This window comes from Hippopotamus amphibius, chromosome 17 (genome assembly GCF_030028045.1).
Source record: "Hippopotamus amphibius kiboko isolate mHipAmp2 chromosome 17, mHipAmp2.hap2, whole genome shotgun sequence".
NCBI classification, from domain to species: domain Eukaryota; kingdom Metazoa; phylum Chordata; class Mammalia; order Artiodactyla; family Hippopotamidae; genus Hippopotamus; species Hippopotamus amphibius.
Window position 1 is genome coordinate 59,222,996 of NC_080202.1, and position 15,944 is coordinate 59,238,939.

The following is a 15,944-nucleotide window of genomic DNA, read 5'->3' on the forward strand; positions in this document are numbered from 1 at the left end:
CTTAACACACCCCAGCTTTTCTCCATATAACGTGAGACTTATACACGTGTCTTAATCAGACACGTACAACGATGTTTCGAAGCGTACATGTTGCTGTCCTCCTTGATCGAGATGCTGATGTTTTTGAATCTTTTGGCAAGATGGTGCTTGATTAGGTTTTGTCTAAACCAGGTGGGACACTAAGTCCCATGATGCACTTCCTCTTGGTCACCTCATCACCAAGGACCTGCTCGTGCTGGGTGCCTGGCTGGGACCCGGGGGGGCTCATGTCATGGCTGTGGGCACAGGGAGATTGCAGAGGTCCTTGAGGATGTAAGTTTGGGTGATTGCACTCGCACTGTGTTCTAACAAGCACTGGCAAACACTTAGAGCTTAATGACATGCTCCCTTGGCTCTTCCTACTTGAGTGGTTTTGGGGTCAGGGGACGTCAGCCCCTGCTGAGAAGCATTTGGCTACTGCCAACTTCTAAGTGGTCCACGGTCCACCCTTTACTTGTTTCTTCTTTGTTCGACCGTCGCAATCCAGCCTTTATTTCTGCCCAGTGAGCTGGAGGTTTCCGGACACAACAGTGTGTGGTGATGTCTCAAAAGAATGAGAAGGACAAATTCCAGCTTTAAAGACACAAAAAGGAGGTGCTCACACAGGAGCATTGAACGTGCCCTGTGGAGAAAGGGAGGAAATGGGTTCGGAAAGAAACCCTGAGTCCGGGGTAGATACATGAAGGAATGGGCCACGCAACAGGGTAATGAACACACGGCACACGGATGCAGGAGGACAGACGTGCGCGTGCTGGGGTGTGCGTGTGGGTGCATGTGCGTGGGTGTGTGTGTGTGCATATGCACAAATGCAAGCACAGGTGGGTGGGAGATGTGTGTGGCAAGGAAGGATGGGCAGGTCGTGGAGCCTTGGGCATCGCTGGATTTGAGTAACTTTTCCCAAAAGCTCTGCCTCATTTTGCAAGCTCGCCGGCGTCCGCTGGACGACCTCAGGGGGTTCCAGGACCTCTCTGCCCTCCTGGGGCACCTTCAAGATGGTGGCCGCTGTGTTCAGAAAGCTGCCTGTCACCCAGGATGTATGGAAATTCCATCTTTCTCTTTGGACAGCTCTCAGGGACGTGAAAAATGCTCCACTCCGCCTGGGTGTAATTGCGCTTTGGGCTGAAGGTTTACCCAGCAGCTTTGATGGCAAATTCAATAATGATGAGTTAGTGGACTATTCACGGCGTGAATGCAAACGGGACTTAAAATAATGTGTACAGTTCACTTAATTACATTCCTTGTGGCTTCCCCACCCCCACCCCTCAAAATGTTACTCAAGCGTCCAGCCTAATCGCGCCGCAGCTTTCCCTTCTCAAGACAGCCCCCGTCTCCTCCTGTCCTCTCTCCGCAGTGATCTGCTCTGTCTCTCTCTCCTACTAGGTTTGAGATACGTGCACCCACGTGGGTGCTGTGGTTGTGAGGTTTCCTCTCTCCCCCCAGTTTATGCAACCTGCAGCCACTGTAACATCCCTTAGTTTCACTTGGGGGTATAAAATGATCAGGCCGTATTTTCAGGGGAAAGAATCAGCTATGATTCGGTCCCAAACCCTATAGCCTTTGTCCTGCTTGCGTCATCCACTGTTGGGTGGGAGACCCTGGCTGTGCTCTTTCTCCCTGGGGAGGGGGAGGGGCAGGGCTGGGGCCCTCGCTCGGTGGGGCCAACACAGACAGCATCCCCAGTGAGGAACCTGCCCCCCCTCCCCCCACCCCGTCCCCATCAAGAGACCTTCTGCTCATTTGTCGACAGCTCTCTTTCCTCTCTGGGTTGTCCCTGGTGGTTTCTCTGGGAGCAAGGTGTTGAAGGTGAAAGCAGGAGACAGAAACCTCAATTTTTTTTTTTCTGAGCTGATGACTTAGGCTCCCGTATCAGCTCCTTCAGCTGCCCGACGGGAGAGATTTATAGGACCTGGAATTACCAAGCAGCGGGGTCTTCCCCTTTCTGCTGGCGAGAGGTGTGTTCAACATCCCAAACAGCCTTGGAAGTAGATGCCCCTGCTCTTCCTCCTCTGAGCACCCGGCCTTGCTGAGGAGGAAGCGCTCCCACCGTTTAGGTGCAGAATTGGGTCTGGGGTGGGGGAGAGAGAGCAGAGAAGGCCCTGCATCGTCAGGGAAGGCGGAGTGGACTCAGGGTTTTTTTTTCTCTTTGCTTTGGACCGAAAATCATCCGTGCTCATCTCTCCCAGAGGCTTGCTTTCCCTGGACAGACATTTAAGTGGTTATTTCTCACTTAGTGTTGTTCCGCCGTCAGCTGTCAAGACTTTCTTGCAACTGGGGTCTTGATTTAAAAAAAAAAAAAGAGCTTGCCGTTGAAAGGGAGGGAAATCCAGACTGGCCAGAGGAAGAATGGAGGAGAACGCGTTTTCAGGACCTTGAATCCAAGAGTGGCGCGATCAGCAGGGCCTCGTGGCGCTGGAATGAGGAAGTGCAGAGCTGAGGGCCCGTGTTTCTTCGTGCTCCTCTGCCTCCCCACCAAGGTCGTGCGTGTCTGCTTTCCTTCGCTGTCTTCACTCTGCAGAGCTGCTTTGCCAGCCGTGCCCCAGCGAACTGAGGGCTACCCCGCAGCTCCCAGGGTGCCGCACCCTCAGAGAATCGGGCAGAGTTGGTGCGTTGTCCCCGGCTGGTCCAGGTGGCGCCCACCGCCGGGGAGCGTGGTGGAGCTCACCTGTGTCCCAGGCTCTGCCGCCTGGGGGAAGGCAGCTTCAGGGGATGTGGCTGGGGTGTGGGTGGAGGTCAGGGGCACCCCCTAGAAGATGTGTAAATCTCGGAATGTGGTTCTCAGCTTCCAGCTCCCCTTCACCTCCAGGACTCTGTCCCCTGGCTGGGATCCCCTGCCTCCTCCCAGGCCCCAGCCTCTCGACAGGAGCAAGACCACCGTCGCAGGCCTCCCACCCGCAGCTCTCTCAGTGGTAGGCATCATCTCCGCAGCCAAGGACGGGGGACAGCCAGGGATTTGGGGAGATAATTAGGTGAAGGGTGTCGCAGGCTCATTAGCAGACAAAGCTTTTCCAAATAAAAGATCAGGGAGATGCAAAATGATGCTTCGGACCAACCAGTAGTATCTTTGGAGCCCCTGAAGAGTCCGCTGCAAACCTGCAGCACAGTGTGGCCCAGGGAGGAGGGGAGGAGGGACCTCTCTGCATCTGGAGAGCCTCTGGGGCTGTGCGGGCTCAGCCTCTTGGCTGCTTCCTTTGCTTTGGCATTGAACCAAGATGGAAAATGGATGCGTGGTGATTTGGGGGTCTACCCGTGATGCTTTGCAAGCGCACGAATTGCTTCAGGGCACACCGTTTTCAGAGGCAAAGCCCGGAGTAATTGCCTGCCTTAGTGCCGTCTGACCCCTCCAGCAGTTATCCCGAGACCCTTGCAGGTGGACGCGCAGAGTCTGGACAGGAATGTTTACCCACCTGTTCTGTGGGAGCAGTGCATAAATGCAGGCCATTCAGAGACATTATTCCAGGGCTCTGCTTGTTAGGGAGAAGTGGAGGGCATTTCCAGGGCCTCTGCCTGGACTGACATTGCAAGCAGAGAGAGTTCCGTGGGGGGTCAGGGTTTCTCAGCGTGCTCTGCTGACCACCCCATCCCTACATTAGAATAGCCTTAAGCGCTGATTGAAAATGTGATACCTTCCCTACTTTAAACCTATTTAAATGAACAAGGTAGGTTTTTTTAAGTGCAGGTGTAGAAAAATCTGCAGGTTATATTAAGCAAAAAAAAAAAAAAGCAAACTACAAAACTGGATACACTTTCATTCCTTTTGGGTAGGAAAAAAACTGTTGAAAAGGATGTAAATCCTGGTGTTAAAATAATATTTTTTCTGGAAGCCTGCATTAGGATCTGTGATCACTGGTTACCTAGGGAAGAGAGACTCCTAGTTTTCATCTCAGCCTTTTCTGTTCTATTTACATTTCTAATCACATAGCTCTATGACTTTTATGCTTTGAAATGTCAGCAGGGATTATCTGGTCAGTGGGATTACATACCATTTTCTTTTCTTCTTCATGCTCTTTTTGTATTAAGAAAAGTCAATTAAAAATGCAATTTAAAGACGGGAATCTGCCACTGGCTTCCAGTACTAGATCCTCAGGGGAAGGAGCCCAGGCTTCCATATTTAACATGCACACCAGTATTTGAGAATGTGGGGGATCAGAGCATGCCACCCCAAAATATGCCACCTGGACATACCGACTCTTTGGAGCTGAAAACACTTGAGAAGTGGCAGATGCAGGAAGGGCTCTCTGACCTCCCTCTTTCCACTTAAAAACAGGACATAAAATTGCCTGTGAGAAAGAGGGCTCAGGAGGGGCAGAAGGACTCTTCACCTCCGGAGACGGTTATCAACTCAAAGAAGGCATCAGGGAATCTTTTCTTCCATTAGTTCCCTCGTGTATTGCCCTTCCCAGTTTGTCATTCCTAAAAGCCTAAATCTGTTTTCCTTTGTCTTGTCCCTTCTCTACAGACTTGTTGTTCTTTGTTAAGATACTGCATAGGCTCCAAGTAACCATCCCTTTGAGTGACTCATCACTGAGTTTCCCCCGTGTGTATGTGTTAATAATCTGTTTGTTTTTCTCTTGTTAGTGTGTCTTTGTCAGTTTAATTTACAGGGCCCCAGGGACAGAACCTAAGTGGGTAGAGGAAAGTTTTTTTTTTCCCCTTCCCTGTAAGAATCTGGCTCTTACTTTCAGGTACTTCCAAGTGGACTTCTTGACAAATGCCAGAGCCTCCCCAGTTAGCAAGTGCTGTCTGCTCTTGCTTTTTACTTCCACTGGTACCACTCGGGGGTGGCAGCACTGGGACACTTACTTGGAGGGTGCCCCCCTCAAATGCGCATGCCTGAGCCTTATCCCCAGGGAAATCACTGACTTCCTCCTCGGGGACCTGCAGGAGAAAACTTTTAAGGAGCCCACCTGGCTGGTCTCCCTAACTTAAGGTCATTTGTGACTAATCACAGGAGTGAAATCCATTGTATTAACAGTTGCAGGGGTTATACAAGGTGTGTATACAACGGGGAGAGGATATCTGGGGTGCTGTCTTTAGCATTCTGTGTACCACATGGATGTTAAAGAGAAGATTTCTGTTTTCCCATTAATATCATATTTACTACGGATTTTTACAAATTAATTAATTTTTTGGCTGTGTCGGGTCTTAGTTGCAGCACGTGGGATCTTTTGTTGCGGCACGTGGGCTCTCTCGTTGTGACGTGTGGGCTCAGTAGTTGCATGTGCATGGGTTTAGTTGCCCTGCGGCGTGTGGGATCTTAGTTCCCTGACTAGGCATTGAACCAGTGTCCCCTGTGTTGCAAGGCGGATTCTTAACCACTGGACCACCAGGCAAGTCCTTATGGATTTTTGATAACTTTTGGTAGATACTAAAGATAGTTTCCTTACATCCCATAGTATTTTGCATCCATCTTCTTAAATGAGTATGGCTTGAAATTTTTATCTCATGTTATATTTCTCTGCTTTGAATATTAAGGTAGTAGCAGTCTCATCCAGAGTTGGGGTGTTTTGCTTCTTCTTCCTTTTTTCTCCCCTCATTACTTCTCTGGAGTAGTTAACATGAGAGTGAGATTATTTATTCCTTGATAATTTGTGAATATAAGTGATGAAAAAAAAAGCTTTTCCTCTACTTGTATGTTTGGTGTCTGAGGCATGTAAATTAAACTGACAAAACACAACAGGAGAGAGGCATGCAAATTTTGCTTTTAATTTTATGTGCACGAGGGCTCCACGGAAAAGAAATGAAGACTCCAAGAGATGGTTATCCTTGAGAGCTTATATTACCATTTTAACAAAGGGCAACAAATTGTAGAGAAGTGACTAGAGAAAGAAGAAAGATTTGAGCTTCTTAGGGACCATAAATTGTGGGAAGACAAATATATGGGGGAAGCTAATAGTAGATAAGGGTTATTTAGCAAGGTTTGTTATTCAGATGCAAGTAGTCTCTGGTGTTTGCCTCTTCCTGGTACAGGGAAGGGAGACACCTTTACAGAGGGAAATTTATGTCCCACGTTTAGGCAGAAAAGGAGAGGACAGAGAGTTCCTCATGTGTCTGCTGTGTCTCAGTGGCCTTAAGCTCAAAATAATCCATATGCCATAGTGGTATATTTGGGGGTGGAATGTGCTGATGTTCTTCAATACTTTTACCAACAATACCATCTTGCATCTAACGTGTTTGTGTATTCATGTGTGCATGGGTGCCTCGTCCAAAATACCAGAGGCTGTTCGCCTTGGGGGTGGTGTTGGCATGGCCTTGTCCAAGGTTTACACTGCTTCTCCACATTTTATTTTGTCCTTTTTATTTACCATGCATTTTCTTCCCCTTCTTTGTATTCTTTTGGGGTTGATTAATTTTTCTATAGCTCCCTCTTTTTTTCCCTTAGTCTTTATTACTTTGGAAGGTTTTGTTTGTTTGTTTGTTTGTTTGTTTTGCCATGCCTGGGCATGGGAGATTTTAGTTCCCTGACCAGGGATCAAACCCAGGCCCCCTGCAGTGGAAGCACAGAGTCCAAACCACCGGACTGCTAGGGAATTCCCAGTTTGGAAGTTTTTAATTCAGTTTCCTTTTTTGTGGCTACCTTTACTTTTTTTTTTTTTAACATGCATAGCTGACTCCGTGACATTCAGTATCTCTACACTGAAGGACCGTAGAATGCTTTAACTTGGTTTACCCATCATCTTCCGTGTTATTTTTCTAATATTTTATTTGTACTTTTTTTGATACCTTCAGATTAGTCACTAGTATGGCTATTTTTTAAACAGACTTTAATTTTTAGAGAAGTTTTAGGTTCACAGCACAATTCAACTAAGGGTACAGAGATTCCCCACATACCCCCCTCCCACTCAGCCTCCCGCGTTATTGACATTACCCATCAGGGTGGTGCATTTGTTACAGCTGATGAACCTGCACTGACGGGTCGTTATCACCCAGAGCCCATAGTTTACATCAGGGTTCGTTCTTGGCGCTGTACAGTCTATAGGTTTAGACAAATGTATAATAACGCGTGTCTACCGTTATAGTATCATAGAGAGTATTTTCACGGCCCTGAAAAATCCTCTGTGCTCCGCCTGCTCATCCCTTCCTCCCTCCTCCCCCCGGAAACCACTGATCTCTTCACTGTCTCCACCGTTTTGCCTTTTTCAGAATCATATAGTTGGAATCATCAGCATGTAGCCTCTTCAGACGGGCTCTTTCACGTGGTAATAGACATTGAAGCTTCCCCCACGTCTTTCATGGCTTGGTAGCTCATTTCTCTTTAGAGCTGCATAATATTTCCTTGTCTGGAGGGACCACAGTTTACTTATCCACTCACTTACTAAAGGATGTCTTGGTTGCTTCCAGTTTGGGGCAGTCAGGAATAAAGCTGCTGTAAAACATCTGTGTGCAACTTTTTAACTCCTTTGAGTAAATAACAAGGAGCAGGATTGTTGGATCATGTGGTAAAAGTATGTTTAGTTTAGTAAGAAACCACCAGACTGTTTCCCAAAGTGGCTGTACAGTATGATTTTGCATTCCCACCGGCAGTGGGTGAGAGTTTCTGTAGCTCCATGTTCTCATCAGCATTTAGTGCTGTCGGTATTCTATATTTTGGCTGTTCTCACGGGTGTGTAAGGGTATCCATTTGCTGTTTTAATTTGCATTTTCCTGATGACGTATCACGTGGAACATCTTTTCGTTTGCTTATTTTCCGTTTGTACGTTTTCTTTTGTGAGGAGTCTTTTAAGGTCTTTGGCCCTTGTTTTAACGGGTTGTCTGTTTTCTATGTGTTGAGTTTTAATAGTTCCTGGTATATTTTGGATAACAGTCCTTTATGCAAAGATTTTTCTCCCGATCTGTGGTTTGTCTTCTCATTCTTGATACTGTCTGTTGCAGAGCAGAAGTTTTTTATTTTAATAAAGTTCAGCTTATCAATTATTATTATTGGTTTTTTTTTCTTTTTATAATCAATGGTTGCTTCGGTTTTCCAACATGTTGCTGATTTTTTCACTGTTGCTGCTTGCATTGCACCTCTTCTTGGATTCTCTTTTATTTTTCCTTTAATATTTCTTCACTTAGAATCCTTGAAGGGAAAATCTTAGTCGCATCTAAAAATATCTTTATTTTGGTCTGACTCTTGAAAGAAAAATTGAGTTGCGTTTAAATTTCCAGGTTGACGGAAATGTTTATTTCCTTTAGCACGTTGACAGTATTATTCTGTATTATTCCATTTAGACTGCTTGCGTGAGACTACAGCATTGTATTATATGTTGTATATCCTCTGCAAGCATCATAAAAATGCATACAACAGCAGCCTCCTTTCAGTTTCCTGGTTGCTTATACATTTTTCATTTGTTTTGGTGTTTATTTTCAGAATGATGTAGCTTTGTGTATGTGTCTGTGTGTATTTGTGTGAGTGTGTGTTTAGCTTAATACTTGGAGTGCTCTTTTAGTCTGAATACTCATTTTATTATTATTATTATTATTACTATTATTATTGGAAAGTTCTTGAGTGATTCTTCATGTTTGCCTCTCTCTCATATTCTTTACTTTCTTCTTCTGCAGCACTTAATAGATGTGTATTCTGTGTTCTTACCTATCTCCCACGTGTCTTAAGCTTTTCTTAATGTTGGCCATCCCTTGACTTTTCCGTGCTTTTGGTCTATTCTCTAGTCTGTTGAAAAGTCACTGAGTTGATCCCAATTTACTCTTTAACTTGTCTATTGACTTTTTAAGTGAACTGACTATAGTTTTTATTTTTTAATTGTCCAGTTAATATGTCTGCTTTTTCTTTGTTACATGTGCTTCTTTTCTTAATGGTTTTAATTTCTTCTTTTATGTCTTCAATCAGGTTAGGTGTGTATGTCTGTATCTCTCTAGGTATGTATCTATCTCTCTATATAAATTGAGACATAGTTGATGTATAATATTGTATAAGTTACAGGTGTACCACATACTGATTCACAGTTTTTAAAGGTTATACTCCATTTATAGTTATTATAAAATATTGGCTTTATTCCCTGAGTTGTGCAATATGTCCTTGTAGCTTATTTGTTTTATACATAATACTTTGTACCTCTTAATCCCCTACTCCTATCTTACCCCTCCCCCCGCCCTACCCCCACTGGCAAACACTCATTTGTTCTCTGTATCCGTGTGTCCCTCTCTTTTTTCTTATATTCACTAGTTTGTCTTACTTTTTAAATTACACAATAAGTGGTATCATACGGTATTTGTTTCTCAGTCTGGCTTACTTCAGTAAGCGTAATACCTGCCAAGTCCATCCATGTCATTGCAAATGGCAAAATTCCATTCTTTTTAGTGGCTGGACAGCATCCCATTGTCTATATACCACATATTCTTTATCCGTTCATTTATTGATGGGCACTTAGGGTGCTTCCACATCTTGGCCATTATGAGTAATGCCGCTCTGAACATCGGGGTGCGTGTATGTTTTAAATCATGTCTGTTACATAGAGGCCATGTGTCTCCCTCTTTGTGTGTCCACTGACTCACGTTCACAGTGTGGTGTTTTCTTCTAGGCTTTGTAACATTTTAGCCTCAATCCTTCTCTAGTGGGCTGCGTCCTCCCTCAAGCATTCCCAGCGTCCTGCATCGTGGAAGACCCTCAGAGTGGTTTTGCGTTGGTTTCTGGAAGACCCCTTTGCAGTACCATTAGCCCGGAACCGATATCTACAGTGATGTCCAGATTGGGGCTTCCTAGCCCATACAGAAAGCAGACACTCCGGAGTCTGACTGTTCAAAGTATAAGCCCAAGGTTTTCATTTTACAAGCATTTTTTTTTCCTCCAGAGACCAGGCAGAAACATACAGTCATCTTTCTTGTCTCTCTGTGCAGCTGGGTGGATTTTTTTCTCTACCCTGCTTTTCCACACGGGGACCGAACTGTATGAGTCTTGCATTTGTAGAATTTCACCTCCTACTTGGTGTGGCCCGAGGCCTCATTTTTGCCACGTGGATGGTAGCACCCAGGACCTATTCTTGGAACCCTTGCTAATCCCCAGGCAGCCTCTCAATTGGTTTTTGGTGTTTAGGCTCTGGTTTCTACCTTCCTTATGCTTCCTGAGTCCCTTTCTTTGTTGCAAGCTCAGATGTGCATGTGAAACCTTTTTTTGCGGGGGCGGGGGGATTTTTTTTTCAGATCTTTATTGGAGTATAATTGCTTTACACTGTTGTGCCAGTTTCCACTGTACAACAAAGTGAATCAGCTGCATTTATACAGATATCCCCATGTCCCCTCCCTCCCACGACTCCTTCCTACCCTCCCTATCCCACCCCTCTAGGTCATCACCCATCATTGAGTTGATCTCCCTGTGTTATGCAGCAGCTTCCCACTAGCTACCTGTTTTACATTAGGTAGTGTGTATATGTCAGTGCTACTCTCTCACTTCATCCCAGCTTCCCCTTTCCCCACTCCCTGTGTCCTCAAGTCCGTTGTCTACATCAGCGTCTTTATTCTTGCCCTGTCACTGGGTTCATCAGTACCATTTTTTTAGATTCCATAAATATGTGTTAGCATACGGTATTTGTTTTTCTCTTTCTGATTTACTTCGCTCTGTATGACAGACTCTACGTCCATCCAGCTCACTACAAATAACTCAATTTCATCCCTTTTTCTGGCTGAGTACTATTCCATTGTATATATGTGCCATATCTTCTTTATCCATTCATCTGTTGATGGGCATTTAGGTTGCTTCCATGTCCTGGCTATTGTAAATAGTGCTGCAGTGAACACTGGGGTGCATGTTTCTTTTTGGATTATGGTTTTCTCAGGGTATATGCCCAGTAGAGGGATTGCTGGGTCATATGGTAGTTCTATTTTTAGTTTTTTAAGGACTCTCCATACTGTTCTCCACAGTGGCTGTATCAAGTTGCATTCCCACCAATAGTGCAGGAGGGCTCCCTTTTCTTGAAACCCTTTTGATTTGCTTATTTCATTCATCATTTCTAGGTATTTGTGGAGGGAGATTTTGGTTTTATCTTAACCTTTAATCTTGCTGGAAACTGACACATCTCAGGCAGAAACTTAAATTTGCAGAACAATTCTGCTTACATCTTGTGTTCAGTGGTTTGCCAGGTCCTACGTGTCTCAGGTTCTGCCAGGCAGCAGGCAACCTTAACCTCACTTCCTGGAGCTTCACAAACTTGTATCTTTTTCAAGACTTGTGATTTGACATTTCCATACCTGTGACAAGGAAATAAAGACACAAACAAATGTTCACGATCCTCAAGACTGGCGTAAGAGCCCGGTTAGGACTTCTGTAAAACTGTTAGGCTGGAAGGGAATTTTTGGGTGGGGACTCATAAGCGGTGAGTTCATTCGTGAGTATTTTTGGGTTCTGAGAGTGTTTATTTTCCTGGCCCACCTTGCAGCTTGGAGAAGGCATGCCTCGAGGGGGAGGATCCCAGGAGGTGTTTTCCACTCGTGTCCAGCATATTTGGAACATGTGTTAGGGAGCTCACCTTGCAACAGTAGGGGGAGGGGGTCTGCTGTTAAGCCTTTCACAGTCTGTGGCTCATTTGATGAGCAAGAGGCCATGACAGGTCCAGCTTTAGCTGAGCTCAGCCTGCCCTATAAAGGACAAAGCTATGGGAAAAGCCCACATCTGTTGGTTTCCATTTCTCACAGGGTGAATCTTGACTTATTTGTATCGCAATTCCTTGGGGTGCTAGAAGAAAGCACAGCTGCTGATGCTCAACCCCTGATTTGCCAAAGTCAACTCTGCTGGGGTGAGGCCGGGGATGTGCCGTTTAAGATTCTCCCGGTGACTCTCAGCCGCATCACAGTGTGAGGACGTTTGTCCTGGGTTCCTGCGGTGAGCAAGTGATGGGGAAGCCAAGGCATTCGTAAGGATGTTCTGGGCAGACAGAATTTCTTCTGAGATGGAGAGGAGACAAACAGAGAGAACTGGGGATTTCAGGCTGCTTCGTGCCTGAGTGTGCTGTGGGGGAGGGAGATTTGGCTCAGTGGTTTATCAAATGTCTCATTTTTGGATGATTTTTTTGGGGGGGGGACAGGGAATGTGATGGTTTAAAGCCACTTGGTGACAAGAAAAGACAGGGAGGGGGAAAGAGGACAGGCGAAAATCTAACTGAGCATTAACTTCCTTGGGGTTCGAGTTAAAACGTTGCCTGGGTTTCAATTAGCTGAGCACCTTCTTCCCCATCCCTGGTTAATCATGGGTTGCCATGGCAGCAGGCACAGTGCTTTGTAGCCCACCCCCGCTACCTGCCTCTGGCACCTGCCATCCTACAAGCTCGGCTGAGCCCAGACCTGACTTCTCCGCAGGCTTGGGGCTGCAGTGACAAAGTGGGGCACAGGTTTTGGTGGGCGGGGGGAGAATTTGCCACTTCAGGGGCTTTAGTCTGGGCAAATGCTACACTCTAATAATTTCAAGAAAAGTGCCAGGTAGCTCTGTTTGGGTCGGACATTCTGTTCTTGCTCATGTGCTTTGGGCTGGAGTCAGGAACTGTGGAGCGAAGGCACGGCGGGTTATCTCCCAGGCACACCTCCATGCCCCCTCCCCTCGGCACTCATTCCCCCAGCATCCCTCCGTGGGTTTCCCTTGGGTCCTCTCGGAACAGGCTTTTTCTCAGTGGGGGTTCCTTGGGCTTTCTGTACTGAGGCGTGCTTCCGTGTTCCTTGTTTGGTAGGTGAGGGCGATTAGGGAATCTGTCAGGACATCCTCAGAGCGATTACAAGAGGAGGCATATGTTTGGGGCGTAAGGGGATGTGTTCTATTCGGTGCAGGGTGAGCAAATGATGATAAGATGCCCAGTGAAGAGCGGGCAGGAGATCTGGGCTGGACATGGCAAGCTTATCCCTAATGGGTTTCCATTGTTTTCCCAGGTCCTTCTTTCTCCCCTAAGTTATGTTTTCTAAAGTGTCTGTCATACCTGCAGACTCCTGAGCCCTGCCCGGATCTACCATGAGTTCCCAGAATCTGCACTTAAAAATTTTTTTATAATTTTATAAATGTTATTTAAGTGATATATAGCTTTAAAATTTATGTTCTTATAGTAAGAGTAATTAACGCAAGATCTACCCTCTTAACACATTTTTTAGTGTGTAACACAGTATTGTTGTTGGTGGTGCAGTGTGGTACAACAGTTCTCTAGAGCTTGTTCATCGTGCTTAATTGAAATTTTATGCCCTCTGATTCTGAGGGCAAAGCATGTGGCCTGCTGTCTCAGTAAACAAAAGATGTTGAGGCCATCAAGCCTTCAGCCGCTGTAGCCTCCCTGGAGGGGATTCAGGATGGAGAAAAACGAGGGACTGGCCCTAGATGGTTAAGGTGCATATCAAAGACATGATTTCAGTGAGCCAAACTCTTGCATCTTCCTATACAGAGAAAAGCATTAAATTCATTAACTTGAGATGTCTAGTTTTTTTTTTTTAATTGACACTAGTCTTTTGATAGTCTGACTATGGGTCCCCCTCCTCTTCCCCCCTCCCCCCCAAACTGCTGTATATCCTGGCTGCTCCCTTACCTCCTTGGAGCAGTCCCTCACAGCTGCCTGAGAGGCTGCCTCCCAGCCTGAAGTCCTAAGCAAGTCCACCGAAAAAAAAACATAGTTCTCAACTTTTAGGTTGTGCATTTTTCCTCGGCTGACAATTCGTAACTCCTTATTTCAAAAACATGGAATGTTTCACCAGCCTGGGTGTTATCCTTGCACAGGGGCCGTTCTGATCTTCTCTGTGTCTAATGTTGGTGTATGTGCTGCTAAAATGAACATGAGAGCCTGCACTTTGCTCAGGCTCCCTAAGTGGTGATCTTCCGATGTTTTTTGTTTATTCGTTCCTTCATTCATTCATTCACTTTTGCACACTCAAATTTGAGAGCCACCGTGAAAGTCTCTCCACTTGACCTGGGCTCAGTGTCTTCTACCACCCAGCTGTTCACAGGCGGCTCCTACCATACACGTCTGGGTCTCCACACCCTCTTTGTGTAATAAGAGCTGCAGTGTAGCTTTTTAAAAAAACAAACAAACTTTTGTTTTATTTATTTATTTTTAGGCTGTGTTGGGTCTCTGTTGTTGTGCACGGGCTCTCTCTAGTTGTGGCGAGTGGGGGCTACTGTTCGTTGCGGTGCATGGGCTTCTCTGTGCAGTGGCTTCTCTTGTTGGGGAGCACGGTCTCTAGGCATGTGGGCTTCAGTGGTTGTGGCATGTGGGCTCAGTAGTTATGGCTCGAGGGCTCTAGGTGTGTAGACTCAGTAGTTGTGGCGCACGGGCTTAGTTGCTCCTCGGCACATGGGCTCTTCCCAGCCTAGGGCTCGAACCCACGTCCCCTGCATGGGCAGGCAGATTCTTAACCACGGCGCCACCAGGGAAGTCCCCACAGTGGGGCTTGAGGATGACTGATGCTTTGTCTTCAGCCCTGTGGTCCTTTTTTGTATCAATGGTCAGTAATAATCTGAATGTCCCTTGGAGAGTCTGTCCTTCTGAAGCCTTCATTTTCAGGAAGGCATCTCCGCTTTGAGCTGAAGCTGGAGGATTACAGAGCTCTCCCCAGCCAGGCCTCTCCCCTTCTCTGAACCTCTGCTGGGAGGCTTTTGTTTCCCACGAGAAACCAAGCCACTCTTCACGGGTCACTGAATGGGAACAGCATGAGAACGTGTGTCTCAGCCTGGCAAGCGTTTCTGTTCTGCCCCCGTTAAATCTCCTCGTTTCACCAGGTGGGGTCCACCTTTAGCATGAGGGTGGCCGCCTTCGTCCCTGCACTGATGTCACTGGTCAGCCCCACTCCACTGGATTCCTCATTTCTTTTATTCTTGCCATCTCAGAACCGGTTTCTTTCTTTGCTCTGTTGGCTCCAAGCAGCCAGAAAGCAGAAGGCTCAGGGACTCAGCCTCCCCCACCCTGGGATCCACGTGGAGCCCCTCCGAGGCAGGGGCCCATCTCTGCAGAGTGCCCACTGGATCCGTCACACAAAGACAGCCATCCTTCACCCTCTGAAGACCCCAGCTCTGGAGCAAAAATGGTAGAGAAAGAGATGTGTTTCCCTTGCGGCGAGCTGCATTCTGTTGGCTCGATGCATTTTTAGAAATCACTTTTCCTCCCAGCCATTTCCCTTATTACCTGTGTTTATGGTCAAATCCAGAGAGGAAGGAGTGGTGCTTATTCTTCCCTGCAGTTAGCTGGGTGATGCTATTTCATTAAGCTGTTAAGTTCCTGTTTCCAAGGTGGGGTTCATATATATATATATGAATATATACACATACGCACACACACACATATATATAATTTAAAAAGTTGAATCTGCAAATGGAAATATAATGGCTTACTGAAATAGCATCAGAGTATTATTACACAGATCGTGTATGTATTTATGTATGTATATCTGCCTATCTGTCTATCCATCTGCCTTTATCTATCTCTCTATCTACATATCATAGTTTTCTCTGGATAACAGGCAGCCAGCCAACCAGCATGCTTCAGGGATGCTAGAGACCTACTTTGCTCCCCTCTCCTTGGTTGTAACACTTTTTTAGGACGCGCAAACCAGTATTGCTGTAAACCTCAGTAAACTACGTTCAATCAGTAAATCTATTTTTAAAAAAATAAAAGAAAAGGAAACGAGAAAAAGTTACTTTGTAGTCCGAAGCAAAATTGACAACGGTCTTGAAGGGCACTGGTCCTCTCCTTTTATTGATGCAAAGTCCCTGTTATCTTTAGCAGCAGGTGATCCTTCCTGAAAGTTGAAAGTGTCAGCGTGGTTGTGGAATTTTGAAAGGTTCTCATTACAGCCAAGGCACGTTTCTGCTCTGCAGGTGCTGAGTGTTGGGATTGGACGGTCCTTGACAATTCTGCCCTCCGTCCTATCATGATCTAATTTTTTCTCCTTTACTGTGAACCTCCTGCTTTTGGGGATTTAAATGGAGAATGGACTAAGGTGTACTAGACATGCCA

General features: G+C 46.1%; 1 protein-coding gene and 1 non-coding gene across 3 annotated transcripts in view; one reads left to right on the forward strand and one right to left on the reverse strand.

Moving 5' to 3' along the window:
• Positions 1-15,944, forward strand: part of SLC39A11 (solute carrier family 39 member 11) — a 336,039-nt gene that overhangs the window by 167,698 nt on the left and 152,397 nt on the right. The window lies entirely within an intron of this gene.
• On the reverse strand, positions 13,667-13,769 carry LOC130841078 (U6 spliceosomal RNA). The gene has a single exon (XR_009050121.1). It is a non-coding gene; the product is annotated as a U6 spliceosomal RNA (small nuclear RNA).